We start from the raw sequence: 16888 nt of genomic DNA, 5'->3' as shown, positions 1-16888 counted from the left end.
CTGTCGCTCTCTACGAAATTAATTGATGGCCTCGTTGCTCTGCCCCAGCCGGCAAGGGGAAAATATGGGCGAAACACAGGAAAAAGGGGCTCAGCCTCGCCCAGAGCAGGAGTAACTCGCTGGATCGATAAATATTCCAGAGGCGCCCCAGGCCATGCATTTTGCATGAGCTCCTTCCCGATCAGGAGCTGCACCCTTTCAGATCAGCCGCGTCTGTAACAGACGGCGTTTCGGTAATGAGTGATTTGTTTGAAGAGCTGGTTCTGCTCGTCGCGGTGAAAGCAGCGCCGTTTGGCTCAGCTCAGCTCGGCGGCGGCGACAGGAGGGATGGGACCCCTGGGGTGCCCGCAGAGTGGGGGTGAGCTCCGCTGCAAGGGGACCAGGAGGGAGACAAGTGCCCACGAGCAAGACAGGCCCAGCTGGCTCTTCCCAAGGCATTCCCGGGAAATGGGCCATTCCAGAGGAAAACCCTCTGGAAGCACACATTTCCCACAAATTCAGGGCTCTCTGGGGAAGGGTCCCCAGCCTGGCAAGGGGGCTGGCTCTGGCAGACCCGCTCGGTGCTGCCAGCGTTGAAGTCTTGCCACAAACAGTGCTGGTGGCTTTGGGATCCTCATGAAGCAGCCCGCACAGCTATTTCTTACCGCACCAGATTTAGACGGCATATTTGGATACGACCGAGTCTGAGCCTGCAAGCAAAGGGTGCTAATTAGCACGTGCAACAAAGAGCTAGCTTTTAATTAAACACAGCTTAGCGAGAAGGACCTGTCGGAGCCAACTTTCCTTGCACAAGAGGAATGCACGCAGGAGAATCTCCGCGTGGGACAGAGTCAGAAGGGTCACTTGGGATGGGGTCCTGCAGCGGGAGGGCTCAGCCCTGGACGGGGTGTTGGGTGGGCACCCACTTCCATCGTGGGGGCAGCCCCCAGCCGGGCACCCGTGGGGCTCCCATTGCCCACACCCCTGCCTCTCCTGCCTGCGCCGCTGCCCACCGCCAGCCCTTCCTTGCCATTGCCAATAACCAAACAAGCAGCACGGAGAAGAGAATAATATTAATATTAAAAAGGCATTTATAGTTTTAATCAAGCTTTGGGGGAAAAGACAGCTTAACACGGCACTTTACACAGTTGATAAAATGTTTGACATTTACTGGTGCCTGTAATGAATCTTGTCTCAATTTTCTCCCTTAAAATGCCACTCCAGATACTCGATCTATCTGTAGGGTTTAAAAAGCACTTATCCAACAAAGTGTTATCGGGACTGAGAATATTAAACGGCGGCGCGGCGGAGCACGGCAGCGGCAGGGTTCGCCAGCACCAGAGCAAGCACCACGGGAGAAGAGAGCGGGGGTGGCTCCGCAGCACCACCACAGCCCACCCAAACCACCGTCATCCCACAGGCTCCCCAGCAACCCCAAAGGTCCCACACTCCTTTGGAGGAGGAGGAGGCTGGAAGCTTCCTTCATCCCACGAAAAGAGAGGAGACGAGGCATCCTGCCAGCATCACTAACCTTGGCCGCCCAGCTCTGCCCGCGGCAGGACGGTGCGCGGTGGCACCGGCGTTGTGTTTATCAGTAACCAGCAGCTGTCCTGGGTAAACACAGTCAGAAGCACCGCAGCTGCTGAAAGGGGCTTCATCCGGAGAGTGGTTCTGCTGCTCTCCTGGAAGGACACTGCGGTGGGAAATAGCAGCAGCAAACACACGGGCAGCGCTTCTGGGCGGCGCAGCGCCGGCTGGGCTCCCCTTGGAAGGGGCACGCCGATGCCCAGCGCTGCTCTCGTTTTGCTTTTCGGTTTGGGTTTTGTTTTTTTCAGAGGGAAGAAATGAATTATTCTATGGAAGTTAGTGCCTGTCTCAGGAGCCTGGTATAGAAAATTAGGTTTTAATAGCTTTGAAATTGAGGTTCTTCAGGTCAACAGGACAAGATTCTGCCCGTGAAATGACAGAGCCATAAAGGGGAAAAAAGCAAATAGTTTGTTACTCATCAGAGAGCCCGAGTCCAAAGATAGCAGGCAGCGGCTTAAAACACCGCTCAGCTCTTCAGGCACCGTGAGGTTTAGTCATGAGCTCCTTTTTTCTCGTTGTCTATACATACATCAGCTTTGGGAACGGAGCAGCTGGCTGTCCGTCCCCAGACATGCCAGGACATTCTTCGAGTTACCGCTGGAACTGGGAAGTTTGCTCTGACATGAGAGCTCTCGGCCTTTCCTGATGGCTTCACTGCCGCTGCTCTCGGACGCTCCGTGCCCACGGACCGTGGGCCCTGATGATGCCCTGTCGCCAGTGACGGCGAGCGCGGGAGCGGACCCCGGCTCATGCCAAGGCACTCTGGTGTTTATGCTGTTAGCAGCCTTCTAAAGCCAAGCGGATAAAAGGGAAGCATCCTGTCCGTACGAGAACAGGTAATTATGAGTAAGTCACCTGAAGGGGAAAACACCACGAGATAAAACCAGTGCACTTCAAATGGAAAACCATAAATAAGCTACAGACAAAGCCCTCATCGCCAAAGAGCTGGAGCTCGATCTCCCTTTTGCTAATTAAACCCGCAGCAAAATCAATTAAATGAAAACCAGGAGACCTCTCCACGCTTTTTCCCACAGACCAAGAATAATGGAGGGAGAGGCACCGGGAATCAGAGCACGTGCCCGCGTGGCAGCACCAGCACACCCTGCAATGCTGAGGGCAGGAGCGGGAGAGCTGGGGCCACCCCGGGCAGCCACAAACCCCCCGGGCACGGGACGGCCACGAGCTGCCGCGGAGAGAAAAGCTACTGACTTGGTGGCGAAACTGCTTCGGCTGGCACAGGACGGAAAACTTTCAGAGAACTTCTGCCAACGAGCACTGGAGTTATTTGACTCATTATTAAAGGGATGAATGGATTATAATTATTCCTAATTTCATATTCAGAGATCGTTACCATCCCTAAGAAGGGGAGACAGGGAGCTCTTGAGATCCGGCGAGTTGCTTTAAATATTCATAGAGCTGAGAGACGTTTCTCATGGTTTGGATGGGCCGTGATGGGGAAAGTGCCTTCAGCCAAGGGGCCTGGGTGGCTTTTCCCCCTGCAGCTGCTGCTCCCTGGAGAAACATCCCAGCCTGGGCATCGCCGTGCCCGTCACCCGGGCCTCACCGACCGTGCCAGTAGCACCACCAGCCCCTTGGAGCTAATATGGGGGCGTCCACCAGAGAGCAGGGGTGGACATCTTGGCACTCACCATTGTGTCAGCAGAAACAGAAGCCATCTCGTAATTACCTCAGCCAGAAGTTGCCTTTTTTTTCCTCTCTCAATATCCATTGGCACAGGAACGGGAGGGATATAAACACTTGCTAAGGAGATTTTTTAATAATATGAAAAAACTTGGAAATACGCTGTTGATGCGAAAACCTGACACCTGAAAATAGAAGCCGTTCCCCCTGGCTGCCTCATCCCACCCTGCCCGTGGCTGCGGAGGGCAGGTGGGGATCGGTGGGCCAGGCTGGGTCCGCAGGCAAAGACACATGAAGGAGCGCGACTGGGAACTGGTAATTCCGTCCCGGAACGGCGCCTGCCGTGCACACCTCCTTAATGTATGGAAACGTTGTGTGGTTTTAAGTATCGTGCTGACCTTCTGTCCTCTAATCAATGCCCAATTCCCTCCCGAGTAGAAAGCCATACATTATTTTTGGCTGACCAATTCAGCTCAGGGCACTCCAATGTTTCCCCGTGCACTCGGAGGGCAAACGCTTCCCTGCGATCGCCTCGGAGCAACGACAGAACCAGCACGTTTCCAACGGCTGGCGTAGCACGTACAAAACATATTAAATGTATTAACTTTGGCACTTGCCGCGTCTCGGGAGAAGCTCTGGAAGCTGCCTGTGTGCTTCGCCTCCACTGCCCTGGCTCCTTTCTGCTCTCCTCTCCCACCTGGAAAATTCCCTGTCCCCAGAACTGCGGCTGGCTGGAGGTCACTGACGTTTGCCAGCGGCTTGTCTCTGTGCCACCCCGAGCTGCTCGGCGAGCGGGAGAGGCCGGCGAGGATCGCAGATGGCGCTCAGCCACCCCGGTGCCGCGGAGCAGCTGAGCGGTGCCGGCAGCGCTGGGGCTGGGAGATATTCACTGCTCCCGGGGGCACGTGCAACCCTGGAGCCAACAGCAGAGCGAGGGGCACGGGAACGCGTCCAGGACAATGTGACCAAATGCTCGCTTGGCTCAGTAACCCCCGGATTCGCAGCGTCCAGATGCTTTAAGCCTGGCCCAGATTCCCTTTGGGCTGAGCTGCTGGGAGTGAGGCTCTCGGAGGAGCGTGGCAGGGGGTGAGCTCCAGCATCCTGTCCGGAACCACGGCCGCCCCGCGGAGCAGCCACCCGCTGCAAACCCAGTGGCTCCAGCACAGAAAGCAACATCCAGGGCTCGCTCTCCAGCCACATGCAGCCTGGGATTTTATTGTGTTTTCCATAAAAAAAACACTTCGCAAGGTAACACCCTGAGTGGCATCTGCCACGTGGGCTGCCACTGCTAAGATGGGAAAATCGCCCTTTGTTCCTCAAAAATAAACCTGAGGGAAAGCCCTCTATAAGCTGGCAGCGTTCTCCAGGGGCTGCCAAGGACTCCACCGGCATCGCCGTGAATAACGGTTTATCTACCGAGTTTCATTCAACACGAAGCCTCAGACGTGGCCCACAATGACGGGGACGCTGCGCGAGCGGCTTTATAAACTATTGCCTTTTCCTTACGAGCAGCAGCAAAGAACGGGCCAGACAAAAGCCAGCCGGGACTCGAAACGTAATAAATAAGTCAGCGGCGCTGATAAAAATAAAGGATGAAATATAATTCAGCCGCTCAGCGACAGATCCCATCTTAGCTGTGATATAGGGTCTGTTGAAACTGTCATTGCTTCAGGAAATTAAAGAATGAGCCCATTAGTAAGGAGAGTTAAAGATGTTCGTATTAAGATTACGACTTCGCCGGCTCAGCCGGGGCAGGGAACGCGCTCGGATCCAAAGGTGCTTTTCACGGCCCCTTTTCCATCCCCCCTGACACCCCGAAAGGTGCTGGGGGGGTCACGACATGACGGGGAGGCGCAGGTACCACACCCACGGTCACCCACCTGGGATGGGGGATGCAGCACCCACCTCGGCTTGGCGGTTGCTGTGGCAACGGGAATAACCATCCCAAATCTATAGAGAAAGGGCAGGGGGGCAACCAGTCCCGGGAGGGGACCCCAACTGCTGCCACACGTGGTCCCTCAGCACCGCAGCGGTGCTTCGCTGGGGCCGCAGCGGGACTGGTGCGTGTGCGAGCACCTTGCATGCCCACACAGAAACCTTGCACACCCACGTGAGCACCTTGCACGCTCCCCCGGCTCTCGGGAGCAATTGCTGCCACTTGCTTCTGCTTTCAGCTACCAAAGCAAACACCATCGCTGGCAACAACGGAGCAAAGCTCATAACAAAAGCAAACAAGGAGCAGGCAGGGAGCGCGCCGGGAAGGAGGGTGGGAGCTGGCGGGGAACACGCGGAGCCGGGGAGGGATTTTGCGTGTGCCTGAAGGACGAGGGGATGCCGGTCAGGAAAGAAAAACTGTGGTGAAAAAAGGTTAAGATCTCTGGTCCTGCCGTGCTGAAAAACTGATGGATAATTGTAATTAGCTTTCAGAATTTTTAATTATAGAAGGGGTATAAATAATCACAAAGCACGGCTTCGCTAATGAGAGTCCTTGTGCCGAGAAACCCGGGGATGCATTTGTCAGGGAGCCTTCGAAAGCTCTGCTGTTAATTAGGTGTCTGGCAGCCAGCGGGGCTCCGGGAGAAGGAGAAACACGGATACACTGAAATCAGGCTCATCGCGAGAGGTGTCCAACAGCAATTACGGGAGAGCAGGGTGCGAAAACGAGCGTGCCTCGTAATTAGCCAGTGGATCTGGAAGGCAGAGATGAGCCTTCGCTGTGTCTTCGGGCACCTGTCAGGGGTGTTTCATGTCGGTCAGGACCAGGGGGGTGAGCTGCCCTCCACACCGCTGGAGAGCATCCTACGGCACCTTGAGGCAGGCTGCGCTGGAGCAGGGCTCAGCAGGATGCGGCGGCTGGGACACACCCCTGGACCCCAGCTTTTACTGGTGGGGAAGGCTCAATTAGTTTGAATGTGTATGGAAAGGTGGAACGGGCGGCATTTCCCCACCCATGAAACCCAACGCGGGCACCTGGGGGGCTGCCGGCCACGCTCCGGTCTGGGGCAGACCAGAACCGAACATGTCAGTACCCGAAGAACAGAGCGAGCAGGTTTGCTGGCTGGGGACAGCGGCGTAGGGCTGAGCTCCAGCACGTGCCCACCCGTTTGCAGTGCCCAGCACAGCGGTGCCCCTCTGCCAGCTCACTCCTCCAGCAGCCATCCAGCTCCAAAACCAGCTGCCAGCTCCCGCCCCCACAGCAGATTTCCACCATCCTTCCTTAAATCTTCTTTTTTTGACTACAAATTTCGAGCCTTGCCACAGGAGTTTGTGCAAGTAATTATGTTGAGCTGGTATTTGGCTAAATCTAATGAAGCAATGATAAACAGCTCAGCGTTTTCTTCCCCGATGAATAATGAATATTAATTCGACTGCCAGAAAAGAACCTCTGCTTGTAGCGAAAGATCAGATTTCCGTGCTGAAACGTGGGGAGGGGAGAGGGTTTCACCAGAAAGGACGGCGGTTCAGCCCGCGTTCCCACGGTACGTACCCGCAGAGACGCGGCTGCGCGCGACCCCAACACGTGCAGCCCCGACACTCCGTGCTTTGGGTTACGCGGCCTCTGCAGACAAGCACGGACTTGGCTTTTGAAGGACTTTTCCCGTATGGCGAGAACCTGGGGAGCACCGAGGAGGAGGGAACGGTGGGGATGGGAGCGCAGAGGGAGAGCAGCGCGCTGGGTTTGGGCGCCCGCATAAGGAACGGCCGTCAATCCCCCATTTCAGAGCATCTTTTGCTGCCTGTAGATCGTTTCCCCGCGCTCTCAGACTTGCTACAGCTGGAACTCGTGTCTGTGGTGCGCAGGAGGAAAACCTCGGAGCAGCCAGCGCTGGAGAAACAACCCTTGGCATCCTGGGCCGGCTGCAGAGGCGAAGCCCTGACAAGAAGGTAGCAGAGGGTGAATTTTTGTGCAGCGACAGACGGATGCAGTGTCCATCCCCTGACCCCCGTCCCCCTCCTCACCTTCAGCTGCCTCCGCACTGGGGATGTGTGGGATGGGGACCACTGCTGCTCCCCCCTGGCTATCACGTTCCCGTTGCAGGTGTGAGTGGGTGGATGAGCTCACAGCGCAAACACAACTGGGCAGCATCTATTTCAGGAGGGAAACGGTCCCGGAGCTCCGGCTCTGTATCCAGGTGGGAAGAGGTACAAGCAGTGGCCATCCCCACTCCTTCGCCTCCTTTCTCGGACGTTAATTCCTATTAGCGTTTTCTCGTCAGGCAGCTGCCGGTGGGTGAGGAAAGCTGCGAGCCCCGGCACAGCCAACGGCATCGCCGTGCCGGCAGCCCGCTCCAGCGGCAGTTATGAATGGGCTTGTACTGGGGGTGCGGCGTGGGAGTCATGGGGAGCCGCTCAGTCGGCTGCCATCATTCCGTCCCCGCGGCCGGGCTGCCGGAGAAGCACAAACTGTTTGTACCGAGCCCAAACATGCCACAGCCTCAGCAGCTGCAACAGGCGCGTGCTGGAGGGGCTCACCCCAGCTCCCCGCAGCCCACCGCTCGGCACAGCCCCGAGCCGCAGTGCCGGGAGCACCGTCTGGGTGCTGGTGTCACTGTAATCTGTTCCTAACTTTAACCAGCATGTGGGCTGCAGCAAAAGGTGGTTGGCACATGATGCCAGGGGAGATGTGCGGCTCCTCCCAGGAAGGAGGTGGGTGCGAAAACGAGTCCGCCCGGGTGGGCGAGGGGAAGCAAGACCCAGGCGGCTGCTGTGGGGCACCCGGTTGTGCCCATGTCGGGGCCCCCAGCAGTGCCAGCGTGCCAAGCTGGGTCCCTCCCGCACGCTGCCAGCTGGCATCCCTCTGCCGAGGGGGAAATCAAACCACCTCCTTCCCAGTGGTTGCTCCCAACAGCCCTGGTGGGACGTGTCGAGCTTCTTGACGCTGCTTTTATGCACCAGCACCCCACGTCAAGGCTGCGCCGAAGGCTGAGGCAGTCACCCGAGTGCCATGCGGGACCGAGTCCGTCCCTTTCACAGGGCGCAGAGGGGAAGAGGCGGCTTCTTGGCACCCGGATCCAGCTCTCCGTGGGCAGCTGGCACTGCATGCGTCCCAGCAAGGCAGCCGTGAAACCCCCCTGCTCCGTACAACACAACCTGGGGGCAGGAAGAGAGGGCATTCTTCCCTATGCAAATACGTGTGTTCAGATTCAAACAGAATTACAGCAAATGGAATCTGCAGCGCTGGAGATAAAAATGGTAATGGGTTTTAATAGTTCACTTTGACTTCTGCTATTGAAATTGACTCTGGGAGGCTGACACGGTGTCGGGGAGGTGTTAGATTCCCGGTCACACACCAGGCAGCCGTACGGCTTCCAAGGGTGAGGGAGAGGGAATGGCACACTGCCACTGCCGGGCACTGTGGCCGTGGCAAGAGTGGAGAGCTGGAAGAGGCGGCCGGTACGGCAGCCCTGCAATTAGACCAGCTATCGATCGTTAATTCGCTTTTAATCAATAACCTGGGCAAAGCTGAGAGCTGGACTGATGTTGCAGGGGGGTGAAGTATCCATAAAATTGTCATCTGAGCACTTGGGGAGCGGGAGCTTCTCCTCCGCTGCTGGCGAGCCGGGGGGGGACGTGACGGCCAGAGAGAAGCAGGAGCTGAGTGACGCGTTATTTCATTCGGGAACCGCTGACGGACACGTTATTTCACTTGGGAAGCGCACGTGTTACAGCCGGACATGACCCCCACGCACAGCTCCAGTGCTGCACCGGCTCCTCTCGCCGGGGATCGACATTCCAGCTGCCGGTGCCCGTATGCTGCTGCTGGGAGCGCGGGCCTGGCACAGCCCGGGCTCCGGATGGGCCCGCACGCCCCAACGAGCTCCGTGCACCCACGAGGAGCCATCTGGGTCGAACAGCCGGAGGAAACCTCGGAATCGTCTTTTCGTTTCACTCCGAGAGCTCAAGGGCAAAGTCTGCACATCGGAGGCAGGAGACGTGTTCCCAGGCTGATTTGTGAACATCTTGTCGAGGCGCCTTGGATCAGATCTGAAAATATTTTAGTGATGCAGAAAGTGATTCAGAGAGTCAGCTGGGTTACCCGCCCCTCGCCGAGGGTGTGATGGAAACGTTTGTGGCTGAGGATCATCCGGGAAGAGCCGAGCAGTCGTACCCGGCGTACAAACTGTCACGTTTAAACCCCAGCATCTCCTCAGCCTCGTGGGAAGGCTGAGAGGAGCGTTCAGCATTCTCATACGCACTCTCCGGGTCGCTGCGGGCCGTTCTCGCTCAGCACCACTCCCGGCTTTAACCCGGCGGCACCAGAGGGACAGAGCCCTTTTCCTCAGCCTCTCCCACGGCATGTCCAGCCAGAGGTCCCTCCGCCATGGCGAGCATCCTGGCAGTGCCGCAGCTGGCTTGGCGAGAGCCATCTGTGAGCAGGAGCAGCCTCCCCAAAGGCATCATCGAGCTCCTGCTCCGGTGGGTGCTGTTTGCTTCCCGGCTGCCGGCGCGCTCGGATGAAGCGGCGCATTGCTGCTTCCCTCCCTGGCCATCCAGCTGCCCAAAGACAAACTGTCCTCCCTTGGGGTGCCCATTAGAAATGCTTAAGCAAATTAGCCATAAATAGAAAATGTACCATATGGGTCTGCAGATAATGTTTCATTATAAATTATCATATTCTCCAGGGAGATACGCCTCTTCCCTTCACACCAAAGACTTTGTGTTTCTTCTTCTGTGCAGATTTTGAGTTGTTTCTTCTTCTCTTTTTTTTTTTTTTCTTTTGGTAACTGTTTCTGACAACGATTGGACTCAGTAGCTGATTTCCTGGGTGCGGAAATTGGGATGTGAAACTCACTTCTGCTGCAAATCCTCTCGGATTTAATACTCTCTCATTAAAAAAAGAAAAGAAGTTAATACAGTTCTGATGAAAGGTGTCTGAGTGAAAGCCCTGAAGATTAAAGGCGGCTGTTTACCCCCCGAGCCGTCGGAGCGAGGGCAGCGAGACGCCCACCCGCGCGGGCAGCCCTGCCTGCCGGACAGCCGCTCCTGCCCCGTATGTGCCCGGCGCTGGCAGTGACACAGGACCACAGCCCTGGTTCTTGACCCGATCCAAATGGAGCGCTTTCCAGCTCAAGAACGCCCAGGAATTGCTCCCTGTGTAGAGGCGATCTTTGAGGCTCCCTTTCTCTCCTGCTTGGGCTGAACCGCTCGGGAGGAATTCGCTCCGCGCAGAGGCGTCGCTGTCGTCATCTCCAACACCCATCCTTCGTCCCAGTGCCCTTCGGCCACCATGGACAGTAGCGAGCGGCACCGAGCACCTCGCCAACGGCCTGGAAAACTCTGCTGTTATTCATCCAGCTACAGAGCCCTTGAAGGAACAGACTCCCTGGACAAACTAAAATTCATCTTCCATGTCTCGAAAATTGGCCGGTTTGGTGCTTTTTTTAGAAAAAGATGTATTTCCATAGGTTTGTTGCCCCATTGATCCAGAAACAAGTTCTCCATGGTCGCCTGGAAGGTCTCAGCTCACTCCAGGAAGGTGTTTCTCTTCTTGCAGAAAGCTCCCTGGGCAGGCGACTCGCTGGGGCCTTGACCATCACACCGCCAGCAGTGGGAAAGGGATTTTTTTCAGAAAAATTAGCGCGTATGTAAGCACAGACTTCGCAGGCAAAAGTCACGGTGTAGCAAGTAGTTTCCTACAACATGTACGTAGGTACATACGGAGGTATGGCTCCGTGTAACAGGGACGGAACTAATTTGAACCACTTCAAATGAGATTATTACAGACTGAGATGTTCACCTGCCGTAATTGGAGAAATCTTGGCACTTGCACCCAGGAGCTAATTGATGCCATCAAAGCCCTGAGCAGCCCTGATTTTGGTAGTTAGAGTCCCACCTGGCGTCTCTGCCGCTTGATAATCACCACCGACTTCAGGGAAAGAAAACGTATCAAGTAACATCTGTTGCAACGCAAATATTCCGGAGGGTTGCGGCAGCTTGAACCAGAGGCGCTTCCCGGCGTAGGTGTAAAACCATCGCTCGCAGGGAGGGACGCGGCCACACGCGGAGTCCGCGGGCTGCGCTGCCCCATCCCCCTGTTCTCTGCTCCCGGTGTGCCGCAGCATGGAGCCTGCGGGACACTTCACCCCATTTTCCTGTCCCCAGTGTGACATGGCACAGTGTCAGGGAGGATTTCGGCGGTTCCGCGGTGGCACCGAAGGGTTTAGCAGATATCCCGTTACGCCGGGGACAGGTGACTTAACTGGGTCAGCTGGCTTTGCTCTGAAAAGGCTTAAACCTCCGCATCAGCCTTCTTAGCCATTTTCCTGGCAAACTTCAGAAAGAGAAGGAATAAAACGTTCAAATTCAGCTAGAATTGCCAGAGTCCTCATTAAATTTACTTTGTGCATCCGAGCCGGCTGTCCATCTGTCCCGTGCCGGAAGGCAGCGGCTGCCGCGTCTCACAAGGCTCGGAGGAACCTTCTGCCCGAGGAAGCGTTTACCTTTCCTGCACGGCAGCAAAGCGAGAGGTCGAGCCGAGCCGCCCCTTCCGCATCCCCGCCTGGGAGATGAGCATTAAGCAAATCGGCTTAGTCATTTAGAATAAACAACAACCCAAACTTATCCCTGCCAGTCGCAGGGCTTCGGCTTATTGTTCAAGTCAAAAAATAATGATCACCCTGAGGCCTTGGCGGTGAAAAAAGGGGAAAAGGGACAGAAGAGGAAGCAAGAGGGAAACGCGGCAGCAATGAGATCCCCCACCAGCGCCGGGAGCTGATGCAATTTTCCAGCAGGCACAGGGAAAGGATGCGCTACTGAGGGAGGGGGTCACAATGCTTTCGACCGGGCAAAACCCATCGGCTTGGCGTGCCGGCGATGAATTATTCATCCCCTCCCAGCCAGCACCTCCGTGCAGAGAGCTGCCTTAACATTAAGCAAACGCGGCGGCTGCACGCGGGTCCCCGCGCGCCGCCGTCGGTGCCCGAGCGCGGCAGCGGCGCTAACGAGCCGCTCCCGGGTAAATACCGCGTACATCCAGGAGCGGAGCGGGCGCCTATCCTGCACGTCTATGCGAAGCAAACACAGATTATGCCGTTTCTTCAGGCCTTTCATTTCACACGTCATTTTTTCTATATAAGTATAGGTTTACATGAGAGGTAATTATCATCCTTTCAAAGCTCTTAGCGCAGAGTAAAATGAGACGGAGTATTACATTCGTAATATAATTGTAAATAAAAGGGCCCTGATAACCCCCAATTAGCACATTAAAACACGTCGGGACTCGTTTTACCACTCTGGCGTAAACAAGACCTCCGGGAACACCTTACGTCGCCGAGACGGCACCGCGCTTTCCCTTCCAGAGCCAAGTTACGCAACACCCTTCGAACCAGCTATTAGCCAGAGCCAGCCATGGTTTTTTCATGAGGATAAATTAGCCATGGGCGATTCTGTTCCCTCTCCCGAAACATCTGGTGCGGCGCAGCCTCTTCCTCCCAGGCTGCATGAGCAGCATCGCCAGCTCCCGCGGCCGGCCGTGGGGACGAAGCAAAGAGGAGGCGTGAAGGCGAAGTGAAAAAAGGCCGGGAGCCCATCTTTGCTCTGACAGCCAGGTGCTGAAACGAGGGTTGGGCGAAAGGCAGCTTCTCCCAAAGCTCCGGGGCAGGCGGCAGCAATGGCAGGGCCGGGGGCTGCCCTTGCCCCGGGGCAGCACCCGACGGATGCGCATCGGCTGCCGAAGGGCTGGTGCCAACCGCTCCGTTGGTTTCTGGGAGCATGGGAAGGCAAACAGGCTCAGGCCTTGCCCGAAGCCGTGATTGCAATCCCCCAGGGAGACCCATTTTCAAATGATCTTGTTAGACATTGTTAGGAATTGACATATTTGCATAGCATGAATGTTAAAACTCAGAAAGAACTCAAACGCCAATTAGAACCACGGCAGTTTTTTTCCCCCTAATTAATCAGCCATAAAAGAGCAGCTCCAGGTGTTTTTCCCTGACTAAACACCAGCAGAAGTCGATCGTTATTAATCTTGATGACCCAAGTGTCATCACCGTGTGCAGATTTTCCCAAGGTGATGGAAGGCTGGAAGCAGTTCAAGACGCAGGGCAGGAGCACAGCCCCCCGCTCGCTAAGGATGGGTGCGGGGGTAACGCTGCCGAGGAACGCAGCCTCTCCACGGGCAGGGACACCACAGATCACCTTTGCTTCCTCCGCCTCCGTTTAAAACCGAACGCACCCCCTGAGAAACGTTCGCGCCGATGTTCGGGGGTGAGAAATACCGCGCTCGGGGGACGCCATCGGGAACGGAAAAAGCATCACAAATAGAGACGAAGCGCGTGCACCGCAGGCTCGGCCCCCGTGGGCGCCGGTTACGGGGTGAAGGAGAGGAGCGGGGTGCGCAGGACTGGTGCACAGCCCCCCGTGCCCGCAGAGCTCGGGAAGCGCCGTGCTGGTGGGACCAAAGGCGCATCTCAGCCTTGCAGCCACCCAACCCGGCTGCATCCGGTGAAGCTGCTGTTCCACCGCGAGCTCACTGTCTCCAGCCCGTTGGCAGAGCATCGCCAAGCTGCTCTGAGGCCTCCTGGGGGGAAATCAATTAGCTTCTTGGTGATTAATTAGCCTGCAGGAGCCGCAGGTGCAGCGCTCCCCCGGGACAGGATGGGACAGGGCTGTGGCACAGCCCTCGCCCGGCTTCCCGCCCGGGAGCAGCGCGTGCATGGGATCGGCTCTAATTAGCAGCACCCAATTTATGCATGCTACTACAAATGATGATTAAAAAACCAAACCCCAAACCTAAAAATATCATCCCCAGGGAGAAGCGTGGACGGCGTTTAAGCTGGTAAGACGGAGAGCGAGGAAGAAGATGAAGAAGAAAACTGTCCTTCGACTTAAAAGGTAGCGTTTCAGATATGCAGATTTTTAACACACTTTTGAAATTCTCTAATAAAAATACTGTTAAATATTAATTATATTGCTATTTATAAATGCATACATAATTAATAGGAATAATTAATGTAGCAAGGATCGGTTAAGAACTTTCTTCTAAATATTTGAATAGCGAAACATAATTATGTTTTGATGTGAAAATGCCAGAAACACACTGAAGTGTTTTTACCTTATTGAAATGAGGGAAACTTGCCGGGAAACACCAGCTCCGGGAAATGGGTCGTTTCACCTTTTCCCACTTAACTTCCAGAGTTTTTGTGCACTCTGCCGCCTTAGCATGGCAAATGCCACCAGTGGCAGCAGCTGTTGAGGCAACATGGTGCATTCCATCATTATTTCGGACTGCCAACACTGTTATAACCCCCCTTGAGATTCCCTGAGCAGCGACGAGCTGAGGACAGGTGGGCAGAGATGGGCAGTGCTGCGCACCCACACCTACCACCCTGAGGACACCCCAGTCAGAGCCCCCACCCCAGGCAGCCCCCTCCATCACCAAGACGCCTCTGCTTAAGTCCTTAAACCATCTTTCCTTTTCTTCCTCACCATCCAAGTGTTCAAGGCCAGGTTGGATGAGGTGTTGAGCAACCCGGTCTAGTGGAGGGTGTCCCTGCCCATGGCAGGGGGGCTGGAACTAGATGATCTTTGAGGTCCCTTCCAACCCAAACCATTCTGTGATTCTATGATTCTATCCCCGCTTCTTAAAAGCTGTGACCAGCTTCCACCAGCCCCGGGCACAAGCAGTGCCCTCCCGCCAGACACTGGCAGAGCTCGGAGGGCTGCCCGGGACAGACCACCCGCAGTGTGGGAAGCTCATGGGGTGGTTGAAATACTCTGCTGCTCTGCCTCCTTTCCACAAGATGCCATGGGAAACAGGTGCCAGGCTGTTTGATTCTGGAATTCGCAGCCTCCGCTGCATCTGAAGTGGGAGCGCCGTTGGCAGGGATGTGGATGCGCGCTCTAATTAACGGTTAGATGGAGGAGAGATACAGGAGATGAAGGAAAGAGCTCTGTTTGATCCCCGGTCTTAGTAAGGCTGCCAAGATGCTGAGTGGGATCACATGGTCCCCCCCCAGTAGTGTTTTTGGGAATCTTTGGGCAGATGCTGGACCCGCCGCCCCACACCGCGATAAGGGGCACATTCGCCAATGCCCCTCTGCCAGCAGAAGTGCTGCCGCAGCCTTTCTCTACAGGTTGGGGAGGTTTTGGCAGTAAAAGTGATGCAAGTCACACATTTTCCTTTCCAGGAGAACATAGTACATGCTTTTGCACTTAGTCAAAAGGCCTTTCTGCCTTAAAAGTGAGATTTGCTCCAAGGGAACAACGAATCTCAAATAAGTTTTGTTTCCAAATGGTCTTTTATACCCACTTGCTTTGTCCTGAAAAACTCCTGGTGGTTCTGCTCCCTTGTTGTGTGTTTGCTGATAGATACGGTCCTTCAGTGATGGCTGCACTGGAGGGGCAGCCCTTGGCAAGGCTCCGGCCAGGTCCTGGCCCCAGCACGCCGGTGAGGACGGCTCACCGAGGAGCCCGATGCTGAGCAGCCTCTGCTCCCTGTGACCTCCTGCGAGGGAAGTGGCACCCGGCCGGCGTTTTGGGCTGGTGCACGGTGGGATGAGCGACACCGTGATGGTGAGCGACATTGCAATGGCACTGCTGGCCTGGCACGATGGCTGAACCAGCACAGGTCCCTCAAACCACAAAGAATTTAGCAGAGCACATGAAAGATGTGTTACAAAACCACAAATTTTACCCTAATGCCATCTTTATGCAGATCTCAGCAGGAGGCTGTGCCCACTCAGCCATCAGTCACTGCAAAAAAGGAAACTTTCTCAAACTTTTGCACATCCAAGAGAGGTCTGCAGTTCAGTTTCCCGCTTTGCTCACTCTTTGAACACATAGCATGACCAATTATGTCTAAAACTGAATGCTTCAAGGGTCTTTAACTTTCTGGAAGATTCATGGCATAGCTTCCTTGTGTTTTTTGAGGAGGAAAGTACATTTATTTATTGCACTTTAAGTGAAACACAGTATCTCACAGCCAATTCCCTAAAACAGCTCTTCTGTCCTAAGGCACTTACTGAGGATTGCTTCTGCTCAGCTAATGCATTACTGTATAAAAGGGAAAAAAAATGACCTTAAAATCCAGACATCTGTCTCTGGTGGGTTTTTCTTTGGTTCCCAGAAAGAAATAACAGAGACAGACCTCCCCCAGGCCTGGGCAGAAAGGACAAGTTATTCTGGCTGTCCTGCTCTTACTGCCAAAAACCTTTGGCTGCATCGGTGCCCGAGTGTCTCTGCATCAGTGAGTCCAGAAGTGCCCGTGGCGGCTCCGCGTCAGACCCAGGACCTGTCCCGGCGCTCTGTGGAGCCCACAGCGACATTCCTCCCCTGACTTTGTGGGCTTTGGACTTCCATTGTCCCCAGGCTCTGCACCGCACAAGGCTTTGGGATGCAGCCACATCTCACGCGCTCTGCACACCAGAGGACGTGTCTGTGCCAGCACTCGGCTTGCTGAAACCCACGGCGAGCACCCCTGGGTCACTGCATGAGACACGAGCGATGTGCCAAGCGTCTGGCTCCCGAAGTAGAGGGGATGAACCCTGAGACAGTGTGCAGAGCCGGACCCAGCCACCACGATGTGCCGCAGCTGGTCCCGCCGGCCTCTGATTGCAGCCCATCCCCACGGCACACGTCCCAAAGCGAGCGGGTGGCACACCGTGCCGCAGCCTGCGGACACGAGCCGCTGTCAGCAGCAGCATCCGCTCGGTCCTTCTGATCTCCCTCCTCTCCTCCTCCA

Source organism: Tauraco erythrolophus, chromosome 23, assembly GCF_009769465.1.
Source record: "Tauraco erythrolophus isolate bTauEry1 chromosome 23, bTauEry1.pri, whole genome shotgun sequence".
Taxonomy (NCBI): domain Eukaryota; kingdom Metazoa; phylum Chordata; class Aves; order Musophagiformes; family Musophagidae; genus Tauraco; species Tauraco erythrolophus.
The sequence above is the reverse complement of the archived record's forward strand: the minus strand, read 5'-3'. Positions refer to the sequence as shown.